The 14,399-nt window shown below is 36.8% G+C and overlaps 1 protein-coding gene across 4 annotated transcripts in view; it reads left to right on the forward strand.

The window, feature by feature from the left end:
- The first annotated feature begins 155 nt into the window (after window positions 1–155).
- Window positions 156–14,399, forward strand: part of LOC108559207 (amyloid beta A4 precursor protein-binding family B member 2-like) — a 37,151-nt gene continuing 22,907 nt past the window's right edge. For 3 of the 4 annotated variants that reach the window (XM_017916397.1, XM_017916396.1, XM_017916394.1), the window contains exons 1-2: window positions 10,213–10,530; window positions 13,389–13,452. The gene's annotated coding sequence lies outside the window, so the exon portion shown is untranslated. Of the gene's footprint in view, window positions 441–10,212; window positions 10,531–13,388; window positions 13,453–14,399 lie in introns of those variants that run through there. The other variant, XM_017916395.1, reaches the window with a different exon arrangement.

A 14,399-nucleotide genomic window follows, 5' to 3' on the forward strand; every position in this document is an offset into this window, starting at 1 on the left:
GCAAAAAAATATTATGAATTATATATGTAATTATACATCTTTTTTTTTATATATATATTTATTTCTTTTTCCAAATCGATTAATAACAAAATATATATTTTATTTGTATTGAATAACTTTCGTTTCAATTGGGGGTGGGTTATTTTCAAAATTTACGTTTTTTTCCCGCCAGAGATTTAAAATTAAATATTTTTCACCCCGAAGGGAGCGGCGCAGGGATATTTTGCTGCTAGCCCCGTTCCTTCGGTTGGCAACCGCCGCGGTCACACCTGTTTACGAAACGCGTGATAATTCGCGTTTTTTGTTTGTTTCGAGATTCGTTCGGGAGAAGGAAAAAGGGTGGTTTTCACACAGCTTGACCATCGACGTTCATGCCTGTTTGTTCTGTCCCAATTTTTTTTTGTACGCGAAACTGAGCGCTCTGATTGCAGTACGTTTCGGTGAGTTCATCTTAGCTCCTCAGATCAGCGTTTATTTTCGAGCGAGAAATAAACTATTTATTTGCTTTGTTACGTTCTTTTCTTTTTCACCTTTTAACGTATTTATATCTTATTTTGAAAAAAAAAAATATAGATTTCATTTACTTTTGATGCATGCGATTTTTGCGATATGTTGGTTGCATACAACTTACATAACCTACTTATTTAGATAATCCATGCTAATTATCATAGGCGTCTAGATTGCGCACTGACATTATAACAAATTCTTTTACTTGCATAAATTCAAAAATTTATAATTTAAATTGCAAAATAAATATTTTATTATTGATTTAAAAAATTAATTATCAAATTTATACAAAACTATAACTAGATACATAAATCAAAATTCAATTTTTATCTAATGAAAATGGAAGAATCGGAACTACAATAACTTTTCAACTAATCGTCTTCGGTATTGACTTTTGCTTAAAATTTACTTTAGCGTAATAATATTTTCAAGTTAAAGCTGTTATCATTTCATGCCGTGTTTCGTATTTGGATAGGTAACAGCACGCGACCGCTTTCGACATGCAAAGTGTACTTAACCAAAATAGCGATTTATTATGCAACAAATTAGACCACCGTTGGTTATGCAATTCGTTACTCATTACCACTATAAGATACGCGTAAAGCCGGAAAGTTCAAGTGGGAGAGAAAAAAATGTAAAAAATATGTTCATTAAAATGAAAGGACATCCGATTTCATAAAATAAAACTAAGATTAAAAAATACAAATAATTCTTCGAATAGGAAAAGCGTATATCGATGGTGGATGCGCCGGGTAACTAACTAACGTTACCATGACAATTTATCGTTTGCGTCTTGATTTTAAAATCCTGACTACATTGATTTGTGTATCGATTGGATTAGGCTTGTTCTTTCATGAAAAACAAGAAACATATATTAAACTTAATGACAAAAGAAAAACGTATACGAACAAATTAATAGCGTCCATTTGCATAGCAACAAAAATAACAAACTTTTAATGGATTTCGAATCCTGTCTAGTTAGTGATTTTGTTTTCGTGCGCGAAATTTGCGCACTTAATCGCATTAACGTTTTGACAATAATGGATGTTGTTGCTGTCGCCTCTTTTTTTTGACACGACTTGACGTCGTCTTCGTATTCGGTGACGCCGTTAATAAAGTTCGCGACGTCCGGGTGCGAACCCCTAACGACGCCTTCAGTTATTAAATTCCCCCGGAACGTGCGATCCACCTCATCCCTTGTTTCAAAATGCCTCAAACATGGAATGTCAACAACGACAAGGAAAGTATGTTGTCCCAAGAAATTATCTCCTGTGGGTTCACGGCATTCACCCTAAAAACACACTTTACAACAAGTATAAAAATTACCCCTTTTCCTCACCAATTCCACACTTTCCACACAAGGTGACAGTTTGTTTTTACCTGTTCCTCGCTTTGACACAAGGTGACAGCTGTCATTTCAGGTTGAGAAACGATGATATATATCATATTATTAGAAACAAACAATAATACAAGTAAAAAATCCAATATAGTTTTATTTTATCATATTGCACGATTCGAGTAAATAGTGTTGCATAATGAAAACTAACATTTCTATATTTAATTAATATGTATGAATTTAGTTGAATAATACAATTTTTTTTAAATAATTTATTTATTTTTCATGGTGAAATATAAAAATCTATAGAAAAATTATTAGAATAATTTCTTGTAAATTATTAAATATGATTGTTATAAGAGTCGTCATTTTTTTTTTTAATCTAGATAACATAAATGTCAGATTGTGGTAACTAACCTGACTTAACTTAACCTATCCTAACAAAATGTATGTGTATGGACGTAAGCTGAAACTAAAAAAAAAGCGTGGAGCGATTAGCGAAAGAAAATTCAATCGATTTTGGTGGCGAGGGGAAGTAGGAGACGAGTGTAGTTTGCAGTGAAAACTGATCAATAATATCATGTGGGCTGTGTAAGTAGAGTTTAGCCCGTGTTCCGTCTCTATCTGTCGCACTCTTTCTCCATAAGACACACGGCTCGGCCTCCCTCGCTGAATACTAATGCAGAAGCCCTGCGCCCTTTCCAACCAACAAAAAAAAAGAAGAAGCGCGCCGTGTTGCTGAAAAGCCCCGATTCTCTCTCTTTCTCTCTCTATCTTCGCGTGGTAAGACAAAGAAAAATTTGCAACGCAGAGAAAACAGATGAGGGATGCGACGTCACAGCATGAATTATGAAGAAAAACTAACGACCGTTTCTTTATTTTCAAACTGGACTTTAACGCGAATGTCCATGAGAGGAATCGAACCGGCGTATTCCCAAGACGCTCGTAAAGCGGGATGAGTTGTGTATTCACCATTGGAGAGATACGAATGTCCTCCTTCTGCAGACTGCAGGTTAAAAGGAGAAATGCGCAGGATTAATAATAATAATAACATGATGATGCGGGAATTAATTGGGAGAAGACGGATTTAATAATTAACGGGTTTCGCGGCGCTGATTTACGGCCGGTCGGTCCGTAACAAATGGTCGACTCCTACATTTGCCATTCCGTTGCGGTCACTTCCGGAACCACTCTGCATCCCTTTCATCTTCATCCTCATCCCCAACGCAAATTCACATCCGACGCTGTTAATATATCAAAGTTGCATAACGATAATCCGGTTTCATCATCTTCAGTTTTGCGTCAATTTAACGGATTCATTAAACCGATTTGTGTTTGTAACCTTAAACTATTACACTGTATGCATGAAATCAACAATTATTTGGTAATGTTAACTTAACACTACTTTTACATACATTCAATAAACGTAACTGCTTTTTTTAACATTTTAGACTAAAATAATGTTATTTTTGCAACTAATGTTTGTCTTTTTTGTTTTTAATGCATTTTAACATTAATTTGAAAAGAGCTTCATTAAACTTAATTACTTTATGCTACATTCATTTATTGTTCAATCTAATCTAAATTCTAAATAGTTTCTCAACGTGGGGCAACGATTCAAGAAAAGTTTTTAGTGTGTATTCAAAAAGCAGTTTTCGGATTAAACAAATAAATATGCGTTTCTTGGACGTGTAGTGTTTATATCTATACAGCGCACCCTCCTTTTTTTTGCGTTTCAAAACCCTACATCTTGCTCACCGTCGAAGCTGTAAAGTTTTCAATTCGCTGAAGCGAGATTTATAAAGTTTAAGTAAAACAACAAGGCCCAAGAAAAAAAACTCACGCACATATCTGTTAAAAAAAGAAAGAAAAAACAAACAACACGGAAACGATGTCGAATGAAAGCAAAAAGTTTGTTTGATTTTTTCGCATGGACAAAATTATTAAAATTATAATTAGAATCGTTAATCAATTTTTCTATTTCTTTTTTTTTTAAGAAAAATACGTCTATGATATGTCATAGAAATCCCTTAGAAATCGTATAGATTTATTTGCATATATTCATTTTTCAGAGACTTTACATTTACAATTATTTGGATTTGTTACAAGTAGTTTTTTATCCTTTGGAATTTTTGTTGAAACATTACAGAAATTTTATCTATATTCATAATGATTTTAAAGAAACGTTAAAGATTTGTTTGTAGTAATATTGTAGAAATTTAAAGGGTTGAAAATTGAATAACGTATTTAGTTTTCTCGGGTTCTGAGCATTCGCTAATTGAATTATTAATTAGCGTTGTCCGACCCGGCCTTCTCAACACCAGAAAGTGATCTTTCACCCTTGTATTCCGCTGGTCCCGTTTTATAATTGGGTGTGCTTTCTCTCTCTCTCCATCTCTTAGCAATTCCCCTCTTTCCTTCCCTCTCACTCTTGTTTCAACAATGGTATTGTAGGGTAACGTATTTCTCCAACGCCCTCCGTACACCTCCAACCCCTTCAATGCACAATGGGGGGAAAGGAAGGTGGCGGTGTCGCCCTCTGGGGGACTCGGTTGTGTTTCGAGATCAGACACATTTCTAGGCATTCCCCGGTCTTCTCGAGAAGGCTGTTGGAGGGGTTGGGGGGCAATGGTGGTGTTTTGCGCTCCGAGTAATTTGCCGGCATTTGTTTGAGGGTGGCGGCGGGGGGAGCAAAACGGGGGGAAAGGAAAGGTTCGGTTCTGCCACCCTCGAAAACAACCCCCATTTCCTTCCAGTTTTTATATGTGTGTGTTGAATTTGAATATACGTACATGCACAGTTGTATGTGTGTGTGTGTATGTTCACTTCACCCTCCGAGAGAGAGAAGACTTACAACTATTAATGCGACCACCCTCACTTTCATATTCCCTTCTTTTATATTAAGTTCCCTTTTATTATACGGGCTTATTCATAAGTCTTCGGGAATCCCACTCCTCTCGATGTACCTTCACAAATTTATCATCGGATCTTATGGTCTCATTCTAGAAACTTTATTTTGAAAACGGTATTATCAGAAATTATATGTAAATATTTATAAAAAAACAATCATTAGCTATTGTTAAAACTGTATTGAAACGAAACATTGGATTTCGCCCCACGTTGGTCTCCAACTATAATTAACGTTCAATAAGCATAAAAAGTTTGATAATTTTCAACTATTATCATTATATTATCAAAAATATATTGAAACGAAATCTTTGATAAATATTCGATAAAAATTATGAAAACATCTTAAATTTTTATACTAAAAGCTCAAGAATAAGTGGATGAAAGTAGTTGAATTATCGGTTATCAATTATGTAGTGATAGTAGGCCGGTCTGGCGACGGCAAGTCTAAATCGATACGCTGTGTGTTTGAGTGTGTAGTGTACATGTTGGTAGGAATAGTCATCGGCATGCCACGCCATCGATTCATTATTAACCTTCTGATGCCCGTTCAACATACATACACAAACACACACAAAAATACATGAAGAAACAACCATGAATATTTCAATGAATTACCTTTTCCAATAAAGTCACAAAAATAGAAGGAAATTCAGACGCGCATTCGAGATATTCCCATTCTCAATACGAACGAACATCAATTTTACATATTCTCAACAGCAGAAACGAAAATATTAAAGTTTTAGCTTCCTCAATTTTTCCGAATTTTTACTGTAAACTAACTTTGGATTTTAACAAAATTATGAACCTAAATTTGATATACCTCATCAACAGACACGAACATCTTAAAAGCTGCTTAAAAATAGATAAATTGACTGATTATTTCTAGTCATTTTAATAAACTTTATATGAAATAATATAAATTATTCAAATTTAATTATAAATTTTGCTCCAATCAAAATTAGCGATTGTCCTATTCTTAGGCACTTTAGATATTTATAGCGTTTGCTAGGAAACGGGTAAAGCGTGCACACTTGTTATACTAATTAAATGCGAGGAAAGAGAAGGAAGCAAGAAGTGAAAAAAAAAGTTTTAAAATAAATAAAAGCACGAACAGAGAAAGGGTCGTCGATCAAAGGGCACGCGAGCATCGCGCCATTCCCTTTCTTATTGTTCCTTATTAAATAATTCATAAAATTCCATAGTTGACGCCGCGACGCCGTTTATTTTCTTTAATATTTCATAAATCAAGGTGTGCAAAGAAAACAAATGGTGTACGAAGCTTAAAACAAAACAAATCTCAAGATGGAGGCAAAACAACCTAGTTGTGTTAATATTTTTGTTGTTTAATTAAATTTTTCTTTTGTTAATTAGTTCATTTAGAATGTGTTTAGTAGAATTTGTGATTCGTTGAACGTAACTGTAAATTGCGAAAGTCGTGTTTGAAGAGAAATTGTAGAAACTATTGATTCGAAAACATAATCAAATTGTCAACCTCGAAACGTCATTTTGATTTATTAGACAACCAACTTTACAATTTTTAAAATACATACAAACTGTTTAAGTGATACACTGTGTCTTAATCTAAATTTAAAGTTGATGATTAGAAGTTATCGCGAGGAGGAAAGTTCAGAAACCCCAATTCGAGTTGGATGATGTACATCGAACAGTGCAAATTGTGTTTGCGTGTGTGTATTTGGGTTGCATGCGGGTAAAGTTTAAAAGAACGCCGCCTTTGTAACAATTTGAGACAATTCCATTTCATTCGTTCGAGTGCCGCGTACTTCCTTTTTGGAATGAAATTTTAAAGTTGCATGAGGCCGTCTGGCGTTATCTTTCCCATGCTGATATCCATCCCATCCCACCCAATCTTCTTCGCATTGTCGACTCCAGCAGCGGTGGTGGGGAGCTGGGCAAAAAGGGCAGCAAACTCGGCAGGCGCCATCTACCGCCTCACGAAAATCGTCCCGCGGCGAGATTCTCGCAGATATCTTCATCAATCCGCTCTCATGCATTCGTGATGCACCGGCCGAAGGCGAAGAAAGTTATTCCCAAAGGCAATCACTGCACACCAAACACACCAAAAAAAGAAAAAAAAAAGATCTTCAGCAGGTGATAATAATTTACCCCCACGTTGAGAGCGTATTATTTTCTTTTTCTTAAATCCATCTCCGTTGTTGCGAAAACATCGATCGATGCTCGCAAATAGAAGACAGAGAGAAAAATAAAATAAAACAAAACTAGATTAACTCCGTTCGTTCTGTACGGTATTAATTAGATTTTCGCGAATTAAAGGCGAGGACGGAGATTAATAAGAGCGGCTAGGTGTGCGGATCTAATTTAACGCTGCGGCACAATTTTAAAGCAAAATAAAAATGAGGATGAAGCATTTATAACGTTTATTTACGGACGAAAGGATTGCGCTTTAATCATTGTCCGCACGTATCTTATTTGTATTATTGCACACGTCCCGAGAACAGAGTCCTGTTAATATCTGCAGGAAGCGAAGCGAGAGAGAGAGAAAAAACATAGGAAGAGAAATCGAGAAAGAAAGAGATAGAGAGAGAGAAAGGCTCTAATTAAAAGCGTCGTTGTCGTCGTGCGTCTGGGGTGGATGCGCCGGGCGTTCGTGTTCTATTTATTTTTTCTTCTGTTCGTTCGTTTCCTCTCAGGGTTGTTTTTTTCTATGTGAGTGTGTATCTTTTTTTTTGCCGGTAAAGTTTTCATGTCGGATGCATAATTCACCGGATCTCTCGCTGCGTGCGTGTGTTTCTGTATGTGTGTGTGTGCGAACTGCAAACTGAAAACTGTTTTCAGCTAGAGCTTTAACTATACGACCGGCAACAGACTGCGAGTATAAAGCTGTCCCCGAGACGCTTTATGGCCTGCAGAGTGAAGTGTGGTGACACCACACCTAGATCTTTGCAGAAAGACCGAAAGCCATTTCGAAACTGGCGAAAGTGTAATTTACAGCATGAAATAACCGAATCTTCATTATGTCAAATATGATTGACAAGCAACTGATTGATTATGTCAAACAAACAGTTTAGGTTAATGGTCATTAGATGGCGGAAAACAAAATGTTGCAATAATTGTATAATTTTGACATATTTTGATTATAATTAAAATTGAGTAAATTTATATATTTCTACAAAAAAAATTATTCATTACATGCATGTATCACAATTATTATTGTAATGAAAATGTTTAATTATATTCGAGAATGTCAAAGTGCAATTAAAGAAAGTGAATTAATTTTGTCAAACAATTGTCAAAATCAGCTGTTTACGTATTATCAAATATGCCACTAATGATTATATCAGAAACATGTAAATCGCATTTACTGTTTGATTTCATTTTTTAACAATGTAGTAAATACACATTTTATATATTCGTTATTGCATATACTGTTACTTTTTTATTAAATATTATAAAGTTGTTGCACTTGTTTCATCTCGCATATTTTCTTTATGCCAGCGAATCCTGTTATATTTTTTTTTGTATCAAAATTTGACACTTTCGTCTGTTTGTTTGTTAGTAAAATACATATACCAACATCAGCAAGATGAAAGTTCCCTATCTTTCTCGCTCACCCCATCTTTTGATACGAATGTATATATATATATATAGAGAGAGAGATATATAAGATAACTTTCAATGAAGCAAGCGCTGATATCCTTTTTTTTTGGGTGGTTTTCCCGTCTCATATTTTCGCTTTTCCCCAACCCGTATCTCTCCCACAATCTCCATCCCTCTTCCGCGCACATCCTTGCATACCGCCATCTCCTTCTATCTATCCTTTCGGAAGACACGTTTATTCCTTTTCACCCATTGTTCGTCTATATGTGTGTGTGTGTCACCCTTATTGTATGTTTGTTTGCTTTCCGGATATCCCGGTTTTATTGGAAATTGTGTATTTGTCTCAATATCTGCGGGCATCTGAATTCTTGCACGAATTGCCACCGATACACGCACGCATCGAATTCATATAGAGCATAGCAGTTTTCCTGTTTCTTTTTTTTTTTGTTAGACAACCAAACCAGCAGTTCTGCACGTGCATCAACTTACGAGAGTATTTTTTCGAGTAGTTTCATCATTAAGTTAAGATTAAATTAGATTTGCAAATGGAGCACATTTTTCTTATCTTTCATCTAAAATATGAAGGACAACATTCTCGAGCATAGAAAGTCCTTGTAGTGTTTTTTTTTATTTGTTTTAATATGAACCCGTTCGAAGAGATGTCTCTGGAATTACAAAACACGACGACCATCGATATACATCTGTGCGTGTGCACGAATGGTTGCTCGTATTCGGGGCACATTCCATGTCACTACAATACATTGAACATTAGCATAATGTCCCAATGATCAATACACAACATAACTTGTATTGTACGACATCGAAATGCAATTTCTCACAAAACAAGAACGATGAATAACAACAAAAACTAGGGTTTTTGAACTAATTACAGATCACAGCAAGATATTTTTATTTCTAGTTTTCATTTGTTGTTGATGTTAATATTTTGGCACTTGTGACTTATATAACGTGTTTTTCTTTCAAATCAAGGCTAGTCCAATGACCGGTTTCTGACGTAAAACGAAATAACTGAAAAAAGTTTAGATTGAGTAAAACGCGATCGGGTAATTATGACATTTTATAAATTAATAAATAAAAATTAGGAGTTGGCCCTGTTTCGTATTGATTTCGTATTTGTTCGGGTTTTTGAGGGGCGGGGGTGCCGTTAGCGCTGATGAGTGTAGAGGGGTAGAGGCTGTTTCCGGGCGTTTCGAAATTAAATTTCGAAATCGTGTGTGCATATTTCGCGGGATAATCGCGCGACGAAATAAAATTAATCCCGCGGCTTTATGGAATTCCGTTGACGTAATGCATGAATGGAACCACCACCACCACCACCTTCAACCCCTCTCTCTATACGGAAAATCGATCTCCGCCCTCCGTGCATGTTTCTGTGTCCTTCTCCACTGCATCGCCATCTGGTATCGCCATCTCTCACTCCCGGTGGCCGCAATTTTCAACATACATGGCCTATCCGGATGGATGCTCTTTGGAGCATCATATTTACCACCCCCACCCCCTTCTCTCTCACCTCTCCTAGTTTTATATAGATACACCTTTCAGTCCCACCCCCAAATGTTTTTTTCTTTGCTTATACTTTCGCCGCCTCATATATCCGTAATTTTTTCATCTCGTTGCGCGCGGAAAGAGACGGCGGCCGTTAGTTTCTCAATTATACCTGAACGTATTTATGGGGGCCATTCTGCTCGATAATGGCCGTACGTTTCTGATGTGACTCCTTCGCGGGCGGCGGCGGCGGCGGCGAAGGCTTCCGAGGCCGTTTGAAGAGGGGCGGCGGAACCGGCACCGCCACCGACGCCACCACCGCCGCCGCCTCCGATCGAAAAATCAATAACGGTCGGAGGCGGCGGCAACCGAACGGGGCCGGGCCCCGACTGCCTCACTTCCCTTCCTTCCGACCGCGTAGACGCTCGCAGCTTCGGCGTCGCGACGCGAGTGACACTTCCTCGAGGAACACGCAAAACCCAAAAAATTCATTATTTTTGACCCAAAAAAAAAAAGTCGTATTAAAAACGTAAATCGGAAAATCCAAAAACTGAAAATTCCGTAAGCGCAATAATTAATCTAGTGACCTAGGCCAACCAAAACAAAGTAGAAGAGAGATAGAGAGGGAGAGGAAAATACGAGAGCGATTAGAGACTACCTGTGATTACGCATAATCTATCTTTAAATTCGAATCGGTAAGTTAAATTCGTTTGATATCACCAACTTTTGTAATGAACATTTTCATTTCTTTTCTCTCGATACATTTTTTTTTTGGTCCGTGACCTTGGCTCAATCGACCAATCTGCAGTTCCTCCAAGAAATAAACATTCTTTACAATAATTATAAATGAAAACGTAATCTATTTTTTTAATCATACGTCCAACGTATATTAACCTATAATTTAATAGCAGCATAACCCAATTATAATTATGTCATATTTTAGTTCTTATTATTATTTGTACGCAGTTTATTAATTAAACTTTACACAAAATTTAAATTTTATTACTTTTTATTTAAACATCAATTGACATAAATCACGTTAAAAAAATAAATGATCAAGTCAAATGTGTATTTGACATGTTTAGGTTATGTAATGCAACTGTCAGATATTTTTTTTTACAATTGACGGATTGACGTAAAATGACATCAATTAACTAGATCTTATTATGAGCGTTGCTGTAATTTCAAAAATACTTATTTATTACGTTTTCAATTAAATAGAATTTACATGTTTATTGACTATAGAGCATCAATCATACTCATTATTGACCACATCCAAAAAACAAATGGATTGCGTGCGATTAAGCCGTTTTTCAGGTAATTTATTGCTTTCCGAACGAAATTAATCGATTTCGCTTCTATTGCTCCAATAAAAAAGCTATTCATAATTGATTCAACAAAATTCATTTACCTCTCTAATTTCACTACAATCTGTCAACAATTCTATTAAACAAATAAAAGAATAACGTTTTTAATAGCTTTAATAATTTGACAATCACATTTTTGTTAGTTTGTTTTTGGTTTAGATTTCAATTTATATGGAATTAGTGAATGTCAGCATTAGATTACTTGAAGTTAGTTTTTATATAAATATTATGTATATATTTGCTTTAATATGACAGTTTCATCACGTTGACAGATTAAATCGAGAACAAACGTTTTTGGGGTAAAAACAAACGGGTAAACGTTTTATTGCGGCGTTTACGCAAAAACAAGCCATTTAAGTGGCGCTTTAAGAGCATTCATTAAGTAATTTAATGCGCCGTAAAAGTATATTATACGAATCTAATTTGATGTCTGTTACGTCGGTTACATTGCCGCAACATAGATGGCGTTCTAAATTGATTTTGTTAATTTCAAAAACTATTTTCACCGTTTTCGAATGGAGAGTCGTTGACCGCATGCACCAATTCGAATGTGATATTTTCGCGTAATTTCGTGTGCGGTTTCCGGTCGAGGGGATCGGCGAATGTTCGGACGGCGTAATCCGTCGGATTAAACCAGATTTCGCTATTACAGTTTTGCGGGGATGAGGAGGGGAGATGGACGAGAATTAACAATTGTAGTCGATTCGAAATTGCACAAACAGTGCGGAGGAGAACATGCGAAACGCCTAAAAAGTATGATCGACGAGCCCAGATCGTTCGATTGCAACAACCTTCGTTCTGTTGTAGATTATGTAACGATTTCTTCGAAGCATTTATCATTCCGCTTTTATTTTGCTTGTACGCGTAAGTTATGTAACTTATCATGTTCGCTGTTTCTTTTGTGCGCCGTTCACGGATGGATGATGGATGAAAAGTTTTGTCGACTATGTATCGCGCAAATTCATCTTGCGAGAAATAGGATTTGTAGCGATTAGGGCGCTAAGACATGGCAACAGGATTACATAACGCGATGGAAAATCGCTTAATCTTAACAAATTGTATACAGATAGTCTTAATATATAGTTTGCGAGCGATTTTTGAAATAAAAATATTTTCCGGTTTACCCGGAAACTTAGTTTAAATAAGCATATTTTCATTTTATTTTAGGCGATTTCCATATAAAAATATACGAGAAGTCAAAAAGTCTAATAAGTTTTTTTCAAAAAAACAATAATTATCGAGATTAAACGAAATGATGAAAAGTTTTTATAAAAAAAATTGTATGGATAATTTAATATTCGAATGGCGCATTTTATCTTTTCAATAATAGTTTTTGTGCGCGAATCTGTCGGCATTCAGGATATGCGGAGGGGTTAATTAAACAATGTCTATTGTGTCCAAGTTCCTGTGTCGGGTTGGAAGGTGAAAGGGGTTGAATTGAAAGCGTGCGTTTAAATTTTTATCAGTTCCGGCTGGCATTTGCTATGCAGACGGACAATTGCCCTCGGGGTGTCGCATTTAAATATCACACGAGGTCGGTTAATGGACCCTACGTTCATCCTCATTACTACCACCATCATCATCATTAACATCCTCATCATCATCACGCTAAAACCATTATCCTGATTCCAAAATGTATGCGCCTCGAATGCAGAGGAGGACAAAATTGTTACCCACTATTGCAAACGTTGTTGGGTGCCGAAGGAAAGGAGGGCGTTTGCGGTGGGTGTGTGTATGTGTGGAGCCGGGATCGTGTATCGTGTTGCGAGGAACAAGGGAAACCACTTACGTTCTACTTACACTTCTCTCTTTTATCTTCACTAGATTAGGGGCAGAGTGGAGAGTCCAGGAATTTCGTTGCGAGAGAAAAGCAACAAAAATGAAAAGAAGGAAAGAAAGAACACATTGAGTGGATGAACGAGAAGAAGGCGAAAGCATCCACTAAACTGATTACGGATCCCGCCTCGCACGCGTTAATTTTAATGGAAAATTATAGCCGTCCGTTCATTGAAAATAATGTCCGCAACGGAAATTGCTTTTGCCTTCGAAAGAAAATATGTTAGTTACGTGAAAGAGAAAGGTTTCGGTCCTCATTAGATTCTTAAATGTTGTTTCGTATTTTGCGAATGCTGCTCTTCTAATTAACATTGTAGATGATGTTTCTTACATTGTTTTTCGTTTTGCAGATATCTGAGAAAGTGAATGGATCGTGGGGTCGTTCCGAAAGGATCGCTGAATCAACGGAGCGGTGTAAGTACAGTGGCGCCATCTTTCCTAATTGCTCCGCTTTATTGTTAATAAAAAACGTATAACGGGGGCGCACCGTCGTTCCCAGCCAGGCCCCATCGACTTTCTATACTTTGCAATAACGTTAGCGTCTTAACGGGCACCTCGTTATACGCGAAATCGTCGCCCGAGGAAATTTTCTCCCCCCGAAACCAATCTGCCGTTAACGTGTGTGCATTTCACCTCGATATCGCGTACCGATTTTCATTTTTTCCGACCCAGATTTATATCCGATATTACGGGTGAAAATTATGCAATTAGCGCAAGATTAATACGAATATTGAAATTATCCTGAATTTCACTGCACAAACATTTCCGGTTTGACCGGAAAACAATAATAGAATTGAAAATTCTAAACTTTATTTGAAAACTAATATATTTGTCAAAAATTTAGTAGTTGTAATTTATTTCACTGTTTTTCTCCATTAAAAAATGTAACACGCTTAATTCGAATCTATTGTTTCGAGCGCTCTATTCGGTTATAATTCGGCGGAAAACATGTCAATTAAACAATGCCGGTCGAAAATAATGAGTATTTATTCCGTTTTATTTTTTTCGCCTACTGTATTTTTGTGTGTGAGAGTGTATGTTTTGTTTGATTTGCTTGCGGTGTATTTCGGCCGAAAGTCAATACCCGGGACACCAGTGCCCATTAAGCCGGGCGAAGCCCAGAGGGCGGAGGTGGGGGCGCAGGGGCGCGAATGCTGGGCACGTAACCCACCTTTCACCTCGCCTCCTCCTCCAACACCCGCGACCCCTTCGGATTAAAGCAACGTCTTCAAAAGGGCGACAGCGGCGACCTCTAACCCAAAAGCCCCCGTGAAAATCGAGCCAACTACGACCATCCGCATTTTGATATTATACACGTCACCTCATCTACTTTATATCCTCTCCTCTCCGTTCCCCCCCGA

This window comes from Nicrophorus vespilloides, unplaced genomic scaffold (assembly GCF_001412225.1).
Source record: "Nicrophorus vespilloides isolate i.1.1-1 unplaced genomic scaffold, Nicve_v1.0, whole genome shotgun sequence".
Taxonomy (NCBI): domain Eukaryota; kingdom Metazoa; phylum Arthropoda; class Insecta; order Coleoptera; family Silphidae; genus Nicrophorus; species Nicrophorus vespilloides.